The sequence below is a fragment of the Castanea sativa genome, chromosome 4, assembly GCF_040712315.1.
Source record: "Castanea sativa cultivar Marrone di Chiusa Pesio chromosome 4, ASM4071231v1".
In the NCBI taxonomy this organism is placed as follows: Eukaryota; Viridiplantae; Streptophyta; class Magnoliopsida; order Fagales; family Fagaceae; genus Castanea; species Castanea sativa.
The window spans coordinates 25110618-25126306 of NC_134016.1; the positions used below are offsets into that span (position 1 = coordinate 25110618).

Below are 15689 nucleotides of genomic sequence, written 5' to 3' on the forward strand. Positions count from 1 at the left end.
TTTAATGATCAAAATAAAAATTAGCTTCTATTGATGTGACAATAAACTAAAATTTTATTTTGACTGTTTGCTATGTAAACAATTTTCATCTAATATATAATGGTAAATACTAAATTGACATGATATTAAAAAGTTAAGGACCAAAAAATTGACACAATTAAAAGGTTAAGGATTAAATTGAAATATAGTATACAGGTTGGACTAAATACGTTAAAATAAAAAAAAAAAACTCATCAGTAAACCCAATTACCTAACGGAGCAAGTGAGTGAGATGGTATATCCTGCACCCGGCATATATGCCGGGTGTCTCACACAGGGGCGGGCCCCCCACCCCGGGGGGCCCGCCCCTGTGTCTCACACCCGGCATATATGCCGGGTACAAGATATAAAAATTGCAAGTGAGGGGCGAAGGAAAATTGGAAAAATAAAAAGAAAGGAAACAGAGAGTGAGGCGAGACAGAGGGTAGAGCGATCTGTATCCTACCCACGCGACGCCGGCGCCGCTACAGCAGTACCCACGCCACGACGACGCCGACGCGAGACGGCGAGAGTCTACCCAGACCCAGTACGGCAGTCCCACGCCGACGCCGCCAACCATCATCACGCTCACGCGAGACGGCGAGAATCTCAGCTGTCGCCGCCGCCCACGCCAGCCTTCACAGGTATTTAATCTATGATCCTTTCCTAGTTTCCTTCAAAACATAAAAAAAAAAATGTTTGTGCTTGCTTGTGGAGTGTTTGTGTTTTTATTGATGACTGATGATGAGTGACGAAGTGATGAACTGATTACTGATGTTGCCATGTTGGTGATTGTAATTCTGCGAATCGAATCTGTGCTGCGGCCTGTGGTGTTTTTTTTTGGGCTTTTTGGCTTTGTGACTCTGTTTTGTGACTCTCTCTCTTGTATTATATAGAGAAGAGAGATAGAGAGACAGTAGAGTTTGTAGAGATTACTTTGACTGTTTGTTTGTTCTTTCATCTTTGTTGACTGGTGATTGGGCATAATAGGGATAAGTGACACTGACAGAAAAAAAAAAAAAAGTTGAGTTAAGAAAAGTTTTTGTTAGCAGTGCTGCTGTCTGCTAGTGCAGAATAAATTTGTAGTGTCGGTAGTGCTGTAGTGGGATTGGGTTAGTGGGTCAATGTCAGAAAGATAAGGACAACACAAAGACAAAGATAAATAAATGCAGAACAAAGACAAAGACAAAAAGAAAAAATTAAATCATATAATATAGAAAATTGTCACACAAATTTAAAAAAATTGTCACACAAATTTAATATATATGATTCTAATTTTATTTGTAGATGAGGAAAAAATCAACTATAATGCATGACTTTTTCAAAAGAAAAGATTCAAATTCTTCCGAAGTCAACGTGGAATGGCCAACAACTAATGTTGCTATTCCAATTTTAGAAAATGTGGATGTTCCAATTTTAGAAAATATGCATTCTCCAATTCCGGAAAATGTCGATGTTCCAATCTCTCAAACACAATTTCAAAGATACTTGGTTGATAGTTTATTAATACTATATGGATGTGTATTTGAAATTTTTTTTTTCATTTATCTCCGGCCCTCCCCCCCCAACTTGAAATCCTGGGTCTGTCCCTACTTCTGGGTCTTTGTTGCGATTTGATTTTGGCTGGGTTTCGGCAGTGGTGCGTGGTTGTAGGTAATGAGCTTGAAAAGCTCTGGCCGTGGAGGCTTAGAAGGAGAGCTTGGTGGTCAGCCATGGAGCACGGTGTGACGTGGGTTGAGGCAGAGAGAGGATGAGAGGGAAAAGTGGGTTGGGGTAGAGAGAGATAACAGCCCACGGTAGCTGAGAGGTATTTGCAATAGTTAGAGCATCCACATCAGTGGATGCAAAATCTTGTATAATAGAAAAAGACACCATTTTTACACATTTTGTCTCAAAATTGCTCCACATCAGTGCTTCCAAAATCTTGTATATTTATACACTAGCTACAGTAACCGTGTATATAGCTCATCTATTTATTATTTTATTAATTTCACGTTCGCACCTTTTTCTCTCTCTTCTCCGTGCACAACGAACTCAGTAACTTCTCCTCTCTTCATCTTCTTTTTTCTCAGATGCACACAAACACACCCACACATAGACAAATCCACACAGACAAATCAACACAGAGATACACAAACACACACACCCACACACAAACAAACCCACACGGACAAACCAACAAAGAGACAGATCGGTGCTTAACTGGAACGATCGGTGCTTGTGGGTCTTGTTTGATCGGTGCTTGTGGGTCTTGCTTGATCGGTGCTTGACCGAGTTTGGAAAGCTTACCCACCAAGAATTTTCAGCTTACCTAATGCTCGTGGGTCTAAAAGCTTACCCACCATCTTCTCATTAAAAAAAAAAAGCTTACCCACCAAGAGTTTTCTCTCTTTAGTTTCTTGTTTTTCAGCATTAGCAAAAGAAGAAGAAAGATGAAGACGCTGAAGAAGAAAAAATGGAGAAGAAGAAGAAAGAAGGAGAAGGAAAAGGAAAAAAAAGAGAAAGAGATAGAGATCATATATACTCTGGCGTGTGTGTTAAAGTTGGTGGGCCATGGATAGTTGTGAATAATAAAAAATTGTGAGAAAAATATTATTTAAATAATAGAAGGTGTAGAATAGACAAATTGATGCGGGTGTTTTGTAAAAATGAGTGTGTAAAGTAGAAAAAGTAGGATTTTTTGTGCAAAATAGAAGGAAAATTTGCATCCACTGATGTGGATGCTCTTAGGGGGTGTTTGGTACATGCACTTAAAAAATAAAAACTGAAAACATGTGTTTGAAAACATGTGTGGAAATACGTGTGGGTGAAAAAGTGTGTAAAAATACATGCAATGTTGTTTAAAAACTGAAAATATGCGTTTGAGTGGGTGTACCAAACGGGGCCTTAATTTTTTAATCACACGCTCAACCTCTCCCCCACGTGGCTCGCATTTAACCCTATCTCTCTTCTCATTCTCTTCAGTCTTCATCTCACAGAAACACAGCCTCACGCTCAACCACTCTCTCATGCTTAGCCTCTTGGTGTGCATTGGTGTTTGGGTTTCGGTGTTTGAGATTGATGGCTGTTGAGATTGGCGTTTGGTGGGTTTCGGCTATTGAGATTGAAGATTTTTGGTGGTTTTCGTGGTTGTGTGTTACTGGATTTCAGGGGTCAGATTTGGGTTTTGGGGTTGTCGGCTTTTGGGTCGGATTTCAGGAGATTTGGTGGCGGCTGAGATTTTGTGATGGTGGTGGAAGAGGAAGGTGGATGGGTTTTGTGATTTGGAAGAGGAAGGCCAAAGGTGATGGCTGAGTCCGTGGTTTGTTTTTTTTTTTTTTTTTTTTTTTTTTTTTTTCCTGTGGTGGGTTGTGGTTGTCATTGTAATTGTAGTGGTTGTAGCCGGTGGAGCGGTGGTGGGCGTTCTGATTTGTAGAGGTTGTAGTACCGGTGATGGTGGTTTTGGGTGGATTGTGCTGGAAGTTTACTGTATTGAATATATTAGTTTATTGTGGTGTTTATATTATTTTAATGTGTTGAATGCTAAAATAAAAGTTTTAATGTTTGGTGTATTGTAAACTGAGTTTTTAAAATAAATAAATAAATAAAGTGACATTATGAGTTGTTAAAAGGTATATTTTTTACATGCTTTGTTGTGAATGCTCTTATATAGGCAAAATCTCTGTTTCTCTGAGCTTCATTGCAATGCCTTCAATGGCACAAGGAGGTCTCAGAAACTTTACGGAAAACCCTAACCAACGCAACTGCAAGTTTCCCAACCACGAAGCTAAAGTTGACCACTTTTCCAGGTTTTTTATTTTTATTTTTATTTTTTAATGCTTAGTTTCTGTTTAGTTACTACAAAAATTAGCATTTTTCCTTCAAATTTTCAAGAAAGAAAAAAGGATATATAAAGTTTAAGACTTTTCAATTATGTTTTGTAGATAAATGAATAAAATTTGACCCCTTTTTTTGTTTAAGTTTTATAAAAATTATAATACAGGAAGCAAAAGTTTGCACAACATAGAAAGTCTCTTCCAATTGCTTCGGGTATTTGGCTTATTACACTGTTGCTTTTTGGTTTTTTTTTTGGCTGTTTTTTAGTTTAAAGTTTCAATATTTGTTTTTGGGTTTTGCTTATTAATAGGGTTGTTGTTTTTTGTTTTCTTAGTTGAGAAAAGGCTAGTTGATGAGGTGAGAAAGAATGATACTTTGATATTGTTGGTGAAACTGGAAGTGGAAAAACTACCCGTAAGTTTACTTGTCTAGAAAGCATGTTATGGTGATTATTATTATTATTATTATTATTATCAATAAACGGTGTATTGTGTGATTGGTGCATGATAAAAGTGGTGTTAGCAGTGGATCCATGTGAAAGTAATGTTGCTCCACTCACAACTTGCCACGTTAACAATTTGTGAAAAAAGACATGTTGCTAGTAGTGTCTTTTTTCCCCAAAAGTTCACAGAGCGATTTTGGTTCCTAAAGTTTAACGTAATCGCCTTTAGTCAACAAACTTAAAATGATCACTTTTATCTGCGAAAAAACTTCAAAGTAATTGATTTTATTCCCCGGACACAGCTTAAAGTGATTGCTTTTTAGTCTATAATGTTTCTAATGGAATGATAGCGTGTCAGTTTTTGGTTTGGCCACGTAATCTAAAGGACTAAAAGCGATCACTTAAAACTTATATGGACAAAATTGCTCGTGGGTTACCAACTATATATTTAAGCCTTTTTTTTTTTATATAAAAAAAAATGATACAGTGGTTTTTATTTTGTAGAGTTGCCACAGTTTCTATTTAATGCGGGATTTTGTCGGGATGGGAGGACTATTGGGATTACTCAACCTAGACGTGTTGCGGCTGTGACTGTTGCCAAACGGGTTGCAGAGGAATGTGATGTGCAGTTGGGGCAAAGAGTTGGCTACTCCATTAGATTTGATGATACGACTTCTGGCTCGACTAGGATCAAATACATGACAGATGGGTTGCTATTGAGGTAAAAACGTGTCACCACTTGGTTTCCTGTTTGTCATTGTGTCACATTTTCACCTAGAAGCTGCATTCAGAAATTTTTTATGATTCATGGTGGTAATTGTAATGACTTAGGGAAAAGTGCTAGACACATTTGCGCTATACCTCAAAAGGACTAGCACAGATGTGGCTAGCACTTTTCCTTAGGTCGTTACAGTAAAAGTTAAAATTGTATTTTGATTAATGTGTTGCTTGTTGGCTGGTGTCTCAATTTGGAAAGCTGGTGTGGATATTGGTTTTGTAGTACTGTTTTTAGGACCTGGATGCTACTAGAGATGTGAAAATATTATATCATTTGATGAAGGTGATAGTGGATCATAATATAAACTAGCACAGGTTTCAAAAAATTATCGTTACACTAATTTATCACTAGCATAAACAATATATTAAAGTTTGTGGGTTCATTGGGAGAATAGATCAACCAAGGATTGGTAAAAATGAAGCTGTGGAATATGAGAAGGAAAATAGAGCTAACTAAGTATGTGAAATGTTTTTGGTAAAAAAAGGGATTGTGGTGTGAAGTTGGCCTGGAAGTTCAAAATATCATATTTTTTGCTTAGTTTGTGAAGGGGTTTGTCAATATGACTTTCTATCCCGGAGATTTTCTCATGTTTGAACTGATATGAGTTTTGATGCATTCACAGGGAAGCATTATTGGATCCATATCTCTCTAAGTATTCAGTGATTATTGTTGATGAAGCCCATGAGAGGACTGTCCATACTGATGTTTTGCTGGGCTTGCTTAAAAATGTTCAGAAAGCAAGGTCAAAAACTTCCAATGACCGCCTGAATATTGAAAACAAGAGGACAAATGATCGCACTTTGCTGGATAAAGATAATGAAGATCAGGCCATTAGTTTTCTCAAGCAGTGCCAAGGCAGCAAATTCCCTCCATTAAAGTTAGTCATCATGTCTGCTAGCTTGGATGCACAGGGTTTCTCTGAGTACTTTGGTGGTGCAAAAGCTGTTCATATCCAGGGTCGACAATTTCCTGTGGATATTCTTTACACTCATTATGCTGAGCCAGATTATTTAGATGCAGCCTTAATCACCATATTCCAGGTTCTTATTTAGCTTTTCTTTTTGTGACTCGATTAGCCCAACTTCTGCATGAAAGTTATTCAAATTTTGTCACTAAGTTTCTTTGGTCATTTGAGTTTTATTTGATCTTGACAAATCAAGCGTTTGTATTTTGTACTACAGCTGTTTATAATTTACCTAAGTTGTTAACTTTTATGTTTTTGAATTCTTTCCATGTTCTTTGATGTGATTCTATCACTTAAACGACTTAAGTTCTATCCCGAAGATTGTTATTAAGAACAATTTAACAGAAACCAATCTTTTCCCTAGCATTTTTCTCCTCCAAATGCACCACATCAAGCATAAAGGTATAGCATTCCACATATCAAGATTTGTGATGCTTCTAGGGAACAATTATTATACGTGCGGATGGTGTGGATCTTCTTTAAATCTATTACGGGCCTGAAAGTTAATGTAGGCAAGAGTGAGATTGTTCCTGTGGGTGATGTTGGGAATTTGAATGCTTTAGCGCGTACCCTTTGCTGCAAGGTGGGCACTCTGCCTATGAGATATCTGGGCATGCCTCTCGGGGCACATTATAAGGATTTGTCAATTTGGAATCCTATTATAGAAAAGATGGAGAAACGGCTGTCTAGATGGAAATGACTTTATTTGTCGGAAGGTGGTAGGTTTACTTTGTTAAAACGTACTCTATCAAGTCTTCCTACCTACTTTCTATCATTGTTTACAATCCCTCAGAGGATGTTTTTAAGTATCCTTTAGTTGCTTGGGATAAGGTATGCTTGACAGTTGAATGTGGTGGTTTGGGGATCCAGAGGGTTGGGTTGTTTAACAAGGCTTTTTGCTTGGGAAGTGGTTGTGGCATTTTGGGAAAGAAAATAATAGATCATGGCGTCAGATTGTAGTAGCCAAATATGGGGAGGTTAGAGGAGGCTGGTGCACTAGAGGGGTAAGAGGTTCCCACGGGTGTGGGATGTGGAGGAGTATTAAAGAAGGAACAGAGAAGTTCCTTAGCCAGATTCTTTATATTGTGGGGGGTGGGTAACCGTGTTAGTTTTTGGCGTGACCCATGGTGTGGGCCTACTCCTTTGAAGGAACTCTTTCCTACTATGCATGCTTGCTCTTTGTCTAAAGAAGCATGGGTCTCTGACTTGGTTGTATCTACTTCAGAAGGAGGTAGGAGTTGGAATTTGCTGTTCTGTCATGGTCCTCAGGATTGGCAGGCAACCATTGTCTATTCCTTTTTTGAGTTTATTTATTTCTTTATGCCAATGAGTGAGGGGGATGATCAGCTGGTCTGGAGATTGACTAAGTTTGGTGTTTTTGATGTGTGCTCTTTTTATAAGCTATTATCTAGTCCTAACACTGATGCCTTTCCTTGAGAGTGTATTTGGCGTATTAAGGTGCCTAAATGGGTGTCTTTCTTCTTATGGACAACAACTAATGATGGGATACTCACCATTGATAATCTTATTAAGAAAGATCAGTCTCTGGCTAATAGGTGTTGCTTATGTTGTTGCGATGGGGAATTAGTGGACTACTTTCTTTTTCATTGTAAATTCTCTCACGCCTTATGGTGTGAAGGTTTTGAAGTGTTTGGGATCGAGTGGGTAATGCCAAGGTCAGTCAGCTCTTTTTTCTTTATTTGGAGAAACTGGTTTGGAAAGCATCTTTGAACCATTTGGAGTATGGTCCCGGCATGTTTGATGTGGTTAGTTTGGCAGGAACGTAATGCCTACATTTTTGAAGACAAGGCGAGAACATTAGAACATCTAAAATGTCTCCATTTTCGTACTCTGTTTCTTTGGGCTCGTGTTTGGGTGTGTATGAACTGTACTGCTGTATTTGATTTTTTAGCTTCTATGTCCTTCTCTTGATCTTTTTGTATTTGTTTTCTTGTTCAAAGTGTTCACTATCGTGAACATGATGTTCAATTTTTTCTCAATAAAAGTCTTATTACCTATTAAAAAAAAAGACTTTGGTATCATTTGGAGCTGTGTCCCCTGCAGCCCAAAAGCTCTCTGACCCAAGAGATCCAGAAGATTTTGAAAAGTAGCAACCAAAGCTCCTTAGCAATAACCCAATAACAGTTTTTTCTTTACTTATCAAAAAAATAAAACTGTCTTCCTGTTTGCTTTTCACATGCAGCACCAATCAACAACGATTTTTAGTTTGTGCTTTCTAAAATTTTGACTTTTAAAATTATGCCCATGTGTTTTCATCTTGTAGATTCATCTAGAGGAGGGCCCTGGTGACATACTGATATTTTTGACTGGGCAAGAAGAGATTGAATCTGTTGAAAGACTTATCAAGGAACGACTTCAACAATTACCTGAAGGTAGACAAAAGTTGTTAACTGCTCCCATATTTTCGGCACTTCCATCAGAAAAGCAGATGCGAGTTTTTGCCCCTGCTCCAACTGGTTTTCGTAAGGTCATTTACTGTTGCATGTCAGCTTTTATTTAGTGTCTTGTGCAAAGATTTAATTTGATGCTCGTTGATTTTAAATATCTATGATACTTTTAAATTATCTGAATCTGGGAAATGTGATAATTTTTTTTAGACAGTGAACATTGATCCTATTTCAATGTAAGCCATAGCTGTTGTGCCTAATGCCATTTGACATCCAGAATGTTTACGCATCAAGACAGCATTGTGAACTCCTTTAGTAAGCAGAGCAGCCGGTCTGCCCTTGGGGTGTTTTTCATTTTTTTTTGAATTCTCAGATAACAAAACTGTCAGCATCCCTGACACCACTGACAACTTCTATAATTTCTAATTTTGTATAGATTTTACTAAAAATCATTGCTGTTACCATCCATTTTAACACAACTGTGACTACCTCAACCATCCATTTTAACACAACTGTGACTACCTTTGGAGTGTTGCTCTTGACGGCAGATCAAACCTTCTGACCTCTGCTTTGCTTAGCCAAGGAGACATTCCTCCTCGGACTACCTTCCCAAACCTTCATGGACATAATTTGTCTGTGGCACTCTGACTCATACTTCTTCCCTAACATTTACTTGTCCTCGGACTACTAAACATCCTCGGACAAGGCCCATAGCCCAGTATACATTTTTGGGCCTTTCATCCCTACAACAACTTATCTACGTTTTATTCTTATGACCGAAGAAATAAATTGAACTTTGTCAATTAGCTAGCCAACTGAATTTTACATTGTTAAATGTGAGAGCCACTTCTGTTGTGTAATGTTTTTGTGTTATTGAAATATAATATATAACAATACTAAAGCCATCACCGAATGAGTTATGATATCTGATCAAGACTATATGTTCTTTTTTAAGTGGTAGTGAAACCTACAGACTGATTGGTTAGACAGCATGCCTCCTCCCTCCATGAAAATATGATATATTTCAAAATTATTTTAGCCCTCTGTTATAGTTCCAAGCATAAATGACACAACTATACTTGAAATGTCTTTAGATAATCTTGCAATTGGTAATCTAGCTTTGTTTTTATTTATTTTTTATTTTTTATTTTTATTTTATTTCAAAATTGTCATTCTGTTCGTAATAATTAGTCTCTCTCTCTTTTTTTTTTTTTTCATTTTGACTAACAATTTTTTAATCTTGTCAATGCATTGGTTTTTTAGGTAATATTAGCAACAAACATTGCTGAGACATCAGTTACAATACCTGGAATCAAGTATGTTGTAGATCCTGGATTTGTAAAAGCACGCACTTATGATCCACTCAAAGGGATGGAATCTTTGATCATTGTTCCAACATCTAAATCTCAAGCTCTTCAAAGGAGGTAAGCTTAGTGGAGCAGTTGAGTTTGTATGATGATCATGAAGAAGGTTTAACTGATTTTTAATTACTTGGAGATTAATTTTATCTTGCATGCTTATTTACTAACTTTACAACCATCTTTGTCACCATTTGAGCTTCTGCTTCTCTTTTCACTTAATCATGGGTCCGTGCTTGTTATAACAACAGTTGCCTCTTTGAATTGAGTGTTTGACTTAATAGGGTCTTGCTTATATCTTAACAACACCTGTACTCTGTAGTCACTGATTGAAATTCCTTTCAATACAAGGTTTTGTTTGCCAAAAAATTTGTGACATAGTTTATTACTTGTAGTTGTACCATTAATTTGAATTTGGACATCAGCCATGTATACCTTGTTTTTATTATCTTTGTCTTCATGCATGCATATGGTTATCTCTCTTTGTTCCTCGTTTCTTTTTTTTTTTTTTGGTGTTCTGATCCCACAGTTAGATTGGTATTCCCATGGAAACTTGGAAGGACGTTTATGCACGTTAATCCAGGATGACTACTGATATCCTACTGCAGTGGACGTGCAGGGCGTGAAGGACCTGGAAAGTGCTTTCGTCTCTACCCGGAGGGTGAATTTGAGAAACTTGAGGATTCAACAAAGCCTGAGATCAAGCGGTGCAACCTCTCTAATGTCATTTTGCAGCTCAAGGCTCTGGGTGTTGATGATATTCTTGGGTTTGACTTCATGGAGAAACCATCAAGGTAAACATTTGTAGACGTTTCAGCATTTTGGGTGTGTCCATGTTTATGTATTATGATGACTTGAACCCCTAAAATTTAAGACTTGACTTGGATTATTTTTGGCTATGTGCATCTTCTTAGTTAGCTCCATCTGAGAAAAACCCCAAGCCAACCTATTAATTCATTTGGAAAAATATGTAAAATGTGGGCGTAGGCCTTTTGGTTTAAGTGTGTTTCTATATGTTATATTATTTTCCATTTCTTGTTGTTCATCATTATGAACAATTTTTACTCTTATTTTTTTTCATTAATAATAGTTCTCTGTTTACCTATCAAAAAATAAAAGAAGAAAAAAATATGTAAAATGTCAGGAAGTAAAATAGAGTGAAAATGTACTTGGGTTGACTCCAGCAGTTGCAGATTTGTTGTAGCTGACCATTATGAGAATCATTATTACTTAAGTGCACATCTGTAATTAATAGCTTCATATTTGTATTTAAAACTGGCTTGAGGTTTCAGTGAGATGCTTTGGCAGTCTTTTGATTCTTTTTCCGTTTTCTTTAATTGGTAAGTTATAATGCACCAAGTGGGTCTTGAACCCATGACTTTGTCCTCCATCCCATTCTTAGGGGATGAGGTGCCATTTGAGCTAGAGACCTCATTAGCTTGGTAGTCTCTGTTTCACAATGCAACCTCTTGGAATCTGTATTGTTTTCTAGAAGGCGTGTAGCTATTCTTATGATCTTCATTTTCTAATCTGTTATGTTGTTCCTTCCCCACCCCACCCATCCCCCTGTCCCCCCTGCCCCCTTCTTTTTCTTTTTGCTTTATTATCTTTCAACGATGTCCATTGGTACATGATTCTTTTGCATTTTTGAGCAGAGCATCTATTGTCAAATCACTGGAGCAGTTGTACTTGCTAGGTGCTTTAACAGATGAGTGTAAGCTGTCAAATCCAGTTGGCCATCAAATGGCTCGGCTCCCATTAGACCCTATTTATGCCAAAGCTGTTATCCTGGCTAGTCAGTTCAACTGCTTGGAAGAAATGTTGATAACCGTTGCCATGCTTTCTGTGGAATCTATTTTTTACACTCCTCGTGAGAAGCTAGAAGAGGTATGTGTGCATATTAAAGATATTGGGTTTATGTTAATGTAATGGCCCAAGAGGCCCAACATATTGTAAGCCCATATAGGGTAACCCTAGCTCGTATATATAACCTACTAGGGTTCATTGTAATAAATAATTGAGAATATAGTATAGATGTAGCTGCTAGGGCTTTATCTCGTGGATGTAGGCCGTTGACCAAACCACATAACTCTTGTGTTCTCTCTTTCAACTTTCCCAAGGATATTATTGACTTATGAGAATTCACATAATGTAAAATTCCATAAAAGAGCCACAGGTTGAGTAATAAAACGCCCAAAACTTCATTCACTCTACTGCTTGTAAAGCAACGTGATGTTTACCTATTGCAATCGATGCAGATGCATGAGATGGACCTGTAGATCTTGAATCATGACTTCATTAAGCAGTTGTGGCCTGCAAGAAATAGGATGGAGATGGTGGCTGTGAGAAGTTGTGAAGGATTTTCAGATTTGTGGTTTTTGAGAAACAAAGGACAAAGATTGTGAAAGCGTGGAAGCAGTTGAAGGCCACAGAAAAGTGGTTCTGATACCATGTTAAAATTAAAGATGAAATAGAAGAATATGTGGAAGCAAGCGAGAAAGAGAGAGAACAAGAACACACGAGGGTTTACGTGGTTCGGCCTGATGGCTTAAATTCAATATCTTTCACAGTATTCCTTATTATCTCCTCATTGGTATTATAGTTGGGCGATAATACTTTAATGACTGAATGAATGCCTTGATATTATTTGCATTAGCCAGATGTTAAGTAATATAAGCAAGTGGTAATTATCAAGATTTTCAATCTATAGTTCTGATGGTTCAGTTTGGTAAAGCTATTAGATATAGCCAAAGGGTCCAGTAATATTATGTGGATTTGTTGAGTAGGAGTTCAATACTTCAATGAGCAGTTGGAACACTATTCTTGGCAAAAAGTGTGGAACGTAGTTGCAGATTAAATCATTTATGGAACTCTTTGATATGGATTTATTATCAGCTATTTTGTGTGTATATTAGAGAGATTATTGCAGCTCCTTGTTGCTTTGATGTGATTGAACCCCACCCTCTCCCCCGAATCCCCTTTTTCTCAATGTTTCTTTCAGCTGAAAGTTCCATGTTATCTTTATGTTGGTCAGGCAAGAACTGCAACGAAATGCTTTTCAAGTCCAGATGGAGACCACCTTACTATGATTAATGTATATCGTGCATCAAATGAGTTCTTAGAGAAGAAAACGGTAGGGCTTGGCAAGGAGAAGAGTGAAAAAATTCTGAGGAAGTGGTGTAAGGATAATTTTATCAACAGTCGTTCTCTGAGGCATGCTCGTGATATTCACGGGTCAGTTTTCTATTATCCTTGTCAGGTTTATATCTAATTTCTCATGTCTTGTTTTCAAAATGATATTCTGTCAAATGGTCTCAAACCTTCAGAACTTACTACTGATCTGTTATAGTTTCCATCGCATCGAATCTGCATTCTTAAGTTTGTTAGGTGCTTTGTTGTAGTCAAATTCAAGGGCATGTTGAACAAATGGGTCTTTGTGTGGCTTCTTGTGGAGATGACATGCTTCAGTTCTGCAGATGCCTTGCTGCTTCCTTTTTCATCAATGCAGCTTTGAAGCAGCCTGAGGGAACATACAGGTATTGGATGTCACCTTGACACTAATGATAGTTTAAATTCATTTGGCAAATCTTCAAGGTTTCATTTCTGTTTATAACCCTTTAATGAGGTCAACCTTCACTATTTGAGGGGGTTCCTTTGGGATTTATTATTATTATTATTTTTTTATGGATAGTCACTATATTTGACCTTCACTTGTCATATGTTCATTTATTTGGTTAATATAAAATGGTCTGTTCTTAATTAGACTTCTCATATCTACCTGATTGATTGACAGGGCTTTGGCAAGCGGTCAGGTGGTGCAGATCCACCCTTCTTCTGTGTTATTCCAGGCTAAACCAGAGTGTATTATTTTCAATGAACTAGTCCAAACTAATCATAAATACGTCCGCAACATAACTAGAATCGATTACTTGTGGTTATCTGAGCTGGCTCCTCAGTATTATTGCATGCAGAATTAAATCGTGGCGTAAATACTAACAGGTTAGGCCACGAATTGTCTCAATTTATTTGATCATTCTGTGGATGATCTTTATGGGTGCATTATTTAGATGGTTATGTCTATCACCCTTGGAATGCTTAATTTATCATGAATATAATCAGAAAATCCAACCATGTTCTATCTGTATGGGTCCAGGCCTAAATCAATTAGATAAAAGCAAACTGTTAAGCCACTTTTACTAACACGAGTAGGCATGGAAGGTTGCTTCCCATATTGGCTCTTCAATGTCAGAAGATAAACTTGGTTGGATAGCTGTACTGTACTAATCAAAATATCACCCTTTTCTAAAATCCAGTAGGATTTATATTGTAGATGGGGAAATTTTAAAATTTTGGAGTTACTCTGAGTCACCTTGGTTAAAAAATGCTCCTTAAAAAATAAATCTATGCCAAAAATTTTAAAGAATGCCAAATGCTGCAGTTTAATTTTTAAAATTTTTCTACTGAAACATGGCAAAAGAGGTTAGAGAATTGGCATTCTGTAGCGGATATTATTCATTGTTCAGAGAAGTGGCTGTATTTTGATGAATCTCCCTAGAAGGTTGACTTCAATGGTTCCAGGATCATTTGCTTGACAATGACTTTTCAATCTTGTCCAGCCACTAGTTTCTGGCTGCTTTTTCATGCTATTTACAATGAGGAGTTTTCTTTACCCTTGGTTCTCATTCATCTATGGACATTGTGACCAATGTGACGGAAGGGGTTTTATTGTTGCTTTTGTATCATAATATGTAAAAGCAAGAATGCTTTTACTTTTAGCCTATAGGCATCTAAGCAGACTGAATAAGTTGCAGCTTTTTGAGTTCCTTTTACTTGATTTGACATACGTACATGTTTCAGTTTAGAACACGACTACAGTTGATCCTGATGGGGTTGTGGCAGCCTTGAGCATTGTGTGAGTAACTGAGTCATCCAGCCAGAATGGTTCGAAAGATAGCTGGAATGAAGCTCAGTTTGCCCTTGTATTATTTAATTTTGTTTTAGGAATACAGACATTGCTCTTGAATGTCAATGATGCTGTATGTAAATTTATAGCAATTTTATAAACTTATTGGCCTCCTTATCTTTGTAGAACCTCAACTCTAATCAAATTATAGAGGATCACCTTTGAAGAATCCAAGGAGGCCAGTCCCTTTCGCACCGGTGATGGAGACACTCCTACTTTCTGATGTAAACTAAGGCTGTGTCCAAAGATTTTATATTGTAACTCAAGATGATTGTCCATACCAGTCTCTACAAGAGAACATGATAAACGCAAATCCCCCATAATGGGATTTTTGGCTAAAAGGTTCTGGTCATGCACCTCTCCTCTCAAGGCCTCAATCCTTACACAAAATAGTAGTAGAGGTTATCACAAATTCCACCAAAGTCAATCTGAATACTAGTGCACCAAGGCCTAGCATTGTAAATATTTGGCATTTTTTGGCTGGCATATGGCAAACAGCATGATGCATATCTGGTCAAAGTTAATCAAGTACAATTAGCATGATCATGTGCATGCAAATGCTATTGTTCCCCATATGAAGCTGTAACATGGATGGTGATACCTTTGGCATCTTCCAGCCTTCATAGTACGTGTATTTTGTAAGCATGTTAGTACCAATGTGCATGTATGAATTTTAGCTTTTCAGGTTTGTAAATGAAGGAAATATGAAGTATTAAAGAAGGAAAATGAAGAAAATTCAGTGACAATATTTATTTTTTAATGTTCATGCCAAATATTAAATAAGGTTCTACTCATGAAATAGATAAATTTAAAATTTTGAATAAAGATGAACATTGCAGCAGTACTCACTCTGTACCATGATATGGGACATTTAGCAACTGGCTTTAATTAAAGTGAGACTACACTCCATTTGGTTAATCTTGATCAATGGCCTACCCAATA

At 37.2% G+C, this 15689-nt stretch overlaps 1 pseudogene; it reads left to right on the forward strand.

The window, feature by feature from the left end:
• Positions 1-214: 214 nt before the first annotated feature.
• LOC142631599 (pre-mRNA-splicing factor ATP-dependent RNA helicase DEAH10-like) lies at positions 215-15508 on the forward strand (annotated as a pseudogene).
• The last annotated feature ends 181 nt before the right edge of the window (positions 15509-15689 follow it).